We start from the raw sequence: 4,279 nt of genomic DNA, 5'->3' as shown, positions 1-4,279 counted from the left end.
ATGTCCTAATTAATTAATATTAAATAACACACAACAATTTGCATAAGGAGACTTTCACTCATGCAACACAGCAAGTCGAGCCTTTAAGCACATTCTAGTGGAACAGACTGAAACATGTGATTTAATTTAGAACAACTTGTTATGAGCGCTGTAATAAAGTTTTGAATTAAGTTTTAAGGAGACATAGAAAAAGAAGTAATTGACTCTGCCTGGGGGGTGAGGTACACAAAACTTATGTTGAGCTTTGAAGAACCAGGGTGATTTAACAGCAGAGATGTGAAGGAGGGATTATTTCACAGAGAAAAAAATGGTATAAATAAAAACATAAAGTGGGAAACTGCATTATGTGTTTGCACCACTGACTTTTTCGATCCCTGGGATAGTGCAATGGAGGGTAAGGAGTAAGTTTATTAGAGAGTAAAGAGAGATGAGGATAGGAAGAAGGAGGGAGGTTAAGACTTTGAAGGGTCTTAAATGTCATGCTTGCATACAGTAATAACGAAGCTTTCAAAAAGCTTTTCCTCATCTCTTAGTCACTGCTCAACCCCCTGCAATCTATATCTTGTATCTTATTGAAAATCTAGGTAAGCATTCACCTCAACTATTACATTGGGATGATGGTTTGACTTTTCCTCTTGTCCACCCTCCACCCTCGTTCAGCCAAGGGCCAAATCCTCTTAATGCTACCTCCGAAGCACCTCTCAAATTCAGAACGTCATGTCCATTCTTTCCCCCACTGACCAAATTCAGGTCATTAAACTGCTGTCTACCTGATCTCCTACTCACATCATCTCCTAAATACCCTTCACACTGTGGCCATTTACTTCTGAAACATTGAGCATCGATCTGACCCATTAAGCTTCTCCTCTAAACTTTACCTTTAATCTGCCAGAACCACTGTTTATTCTCCCTTTAATGTGTTGTGTGCTGACTTCAGTAGCACATAGACTAAAATTGGAATGATACAGGGAGGATCAGCATGGCCCCTGGGCAAGGATGACACAAATGTGTGAAGCATTAAAATAATAATATTTTGTAAGAAGAAAGTATTTTAGCAACACTCCACACGTTAAAAGGTTCCACATTTTCCTTTTAGACTACTCTATTATGAGTTTGATCAATGAGGTCACAATCAGTGGCTAAATTATTACAGATCTGGTGAATAAAATCAACTTTCTATGAAAAATATTTTAAAGGTTTAAATGAACAATATATAACAAATACACTCACAAATATAATTTGCTATTAAAGAGTTCCTAGTCTCCAGGTTATAAATCAATATTCCTTTAATCTATTTACATAATCCTCTTATTATTATAGAAAGCTCTTTTCTTAGCGAAGCAAGTTGGAAATTCACTTTCTAAAAAGATCCAAAATAAGTATTAATTATTTTACTAAAGGTTGCAAAATTGTGATTTTCTAATTTACCCTTTCATTAACATCTTTCAGTGAGACTTCTTCAAAACAACTTTTCCTCACTAGCCAGGGCTATTTGGTCATCTTCAAATTTAGTTCATAAAGGAAAAGCAAGATAAATTTTTATTCTTAGTTTTTTGCTTTTAAATAAAGTGTTAATGAATTGTGTTTTGGTTTGTTGGTTCTCCCTCTCATAAATTATGTGTCATGAACTTAGGGATTCTTACGTAATGAGTATGTTCCAATAAATTGTACTCATTATTCTTTTTGATACTCAAATCTTGCCATCTTTGGCTATTCAGATCCTCTTAACTTTAGTGTCTATGGCCTTTCAACATAACTCATATTCTTTTATAGCTTGCATTTTGACCTCTGAAAAACATCAGATTAATCTTTTTTTGTGTATATATATATTTATTTATTATTATTGAAATGTAGTCTTATAAAGCCTGCCTCAGACTTAGAAACACTCATTTTTCAGATGCTTTTGTTGAAATATAATAAATACAAACTATAATCCAGGTAATATACTCATGGCTTTTAAGTTATGATTACTTTTCAGTGGATAAAAGTAGGGAATCAGGCATTTTTTTTCTGGTCAATTCATGCAAATACTTCCAATTCAAGTTGAATTATAAGATTTTTTTTAACTTATCTTTGCTTTCATGCCCATTTTTCCTTTTACTCTAAAAACTTTTTGTTCCTAACTATATTAACATAATTGCTTTCATAGCCCTGATTGTCTACAAAACAGAGTCTCAGGCAGATTAATGGTTAAGGCTTTACTGGAAGGCAAACCTAAGGCATGTAGGGTGAGGGTGAAAGAGAGCTGAGGCAGGAGAAGCAGCTCAGTCATGTAGGACAGCTTCCCATCAGGCTTTCAGAAACCACTGTGCCTCACTCAGAACAGCCCTTAGCAGGGAAGAAAGTGAGAGAAATTAATTTTGACGTGCCCTCCTAGCTCGTTGTCAAAGTTTGCCCCATGAGTTGTTAGTGGACCTGAACTTTCATGTGTGTTGCCTGGACCTTCCTAGGAAGCCACTGAGGACACCAAATGCCACACTCTATGAGGCCCTGTATCATCTGAGTCACAAGGAATGAGGGAAGTTGGAGGGTCTTTGGGTCTGGTTAGGTCAGGTCGAGCATTAGGGCTGATGCTCCTGCTTCAGCAGTCAAGGTGAAGGTCAAGCCCTCACCCAGGAGTCCAGGCAAGTCAGGTAGCACCTGGAGATGAGGCAGCAGCAGCTGGGGGCACTCTCTTGAACAAGCAGTCAGGGGCCAATGAGTCTGCTCTGGTATGTTTTCACATTAACACTGAATCTAAACTTTAAGCCAAACTATATAGTTTCATTAAAAAATGAATGAAAGAAAAATAATACTATTCCTCATCTTACTTTTAAGAATTATCTGCAGAAGTCCCTAAATTAGGTCCTATATAATTTCTTATTTGCATTATTCTCACACACACAGATATGACAGATACTTTAAAATTAATATCAATAATATTTCTAACAATTAGATTAACGAATAAAATGTAAGACTTTTTGTAGTTCAATTTTTCTTAAGAATATATTCCATCAAGGATATATGGTCAAAATGCTGAATGTAAAAGTCAATTACAATATTAGGTCTGTGTGTTTATGTCACTAACCTGATATATAGTTGAGTGATTCATTTCAATTCCATTCAGTTTTTTAGGATTAGATATATGTATACTTTTAACTTTAGGGTAATTTTCTTTTTTGAGTATGAAAATTACATATGTTCTAAAGGTGAAAAATTTTTAAGACATATTTAAAGAAGTCCTATTTTTTAAGTTAACTGCCTTCTTTACCTTATATCTCTTTCCAACTTGTTTTTTTATTGAAGTATAGTCAGTTTACAATGTTGTGTCAATTTCTGGTGTACAGCATGTTTCGGTCATATATTTACATACATATATTCATTTTCATTTTAGGTTACTACAAGATATTGAAAATATAGTTCCCTGTGCTATACAGTAGAGACTTCTTGTTTATCTATTTTATATATAGTAGTTAATATCTGCAAATCTTGAACTCCCTATTTATCCCTTTCCATCCCCTTTCCCCCCAATAACATGTTTGTTTTCTATGTCTGTGAGTCTGTTTGTTTTGTAAATAAGTTCATTTGTGTCTTTTTTCAAATTCCACATATAAGTGATATCATATGGTATATTTTTTCTCTTTTTCGCTTACTTCACTTAGAATGATGATCTCCAGGTCCATCTATGTTGCTGCAAATGACATTATTTTATTCTTTTTTATAGCTGAGTAGTATTTCATTGTACAAATATACCACAGCTTTATTATCCAGTCATCTCAATGGACATTTAGGCTGTTTCTATGTCTTGGCTATTGCACATAGTGCTGCTATGAACACTGGGGTGCATGTATCTTTTAAAATTAGAGTTCCCTTCAGATATATGCCCAGGAGTGGGATTGCTGGATCATACAGTAAGTCTATTTTTAGTTTTTGGAGGACTCTCCATATTGTTTTCCACAATGGCTGCACCAAACAACATTCCCATCAGCAGTGTAGGAGGGTTACCTTTTCTCTACACCCTTTCCAACATTTATTGTTCATGGAATTTTTAGTGACAGCCATTCTGACTGGTGAGACACCTCATTGTAGTTTTGGTTTGCATTTCTCTGATAATTAGTGATATTGAGCATTTTTTCATGTGCCTATTGACCATTGGTATGTCTTCACTGGAGAGATGTCTAGGTCTTCTGCCCATTTTTGAATTGGATTGTTTGTGTTTTTTTTTGTTATTAAGCTGTATGAGCTATTTATATATTCTGGAAATTAAATCCTTATCAGTCAAAGCATTTGCAAATATATT

The 4,279-nt window shown here is 34.8% G+C and overlaps 1 non-coding gene across 1 annotated transcript; it reads left to right on the top strand.

The window, feature by feature from the left end:
* The first annotated feature begins 924 nt into the window (after window positions 1–924).
* LOC116149167 (U6 spliceosomal RNA) lies at window positions 925–1,035 on the top strand. Its single transcript, XR_004132803.1, has one exon. It is a non-coding gene; the product is annotated as a U6 spliceosomal RNA (small nuclear RNA).
* Window positions 1,036–4,279: the final 3,244 nt, after the last annotated feature.

This window comes from Camelus dromedarius, chromosome 1 (genome assembly GCF_036321535.1).
Source record: "Camelus dromedarius isolate mCamDro1 chromosome 1, mCamDro1.pat, whole genome shotgun sequence".
NCBI classification, from domain to species: domain Eukaryota; kingdom Metazoa; phylum Chordata; class Mammalia; order Artiodactyla; family Camelidae; genus Camelus; species Camelus dromedarius.
Note: the sequence above shows the minus strand (reverse complement) of the source record. Positions and strands in the feature narration are given on the sequence as shown.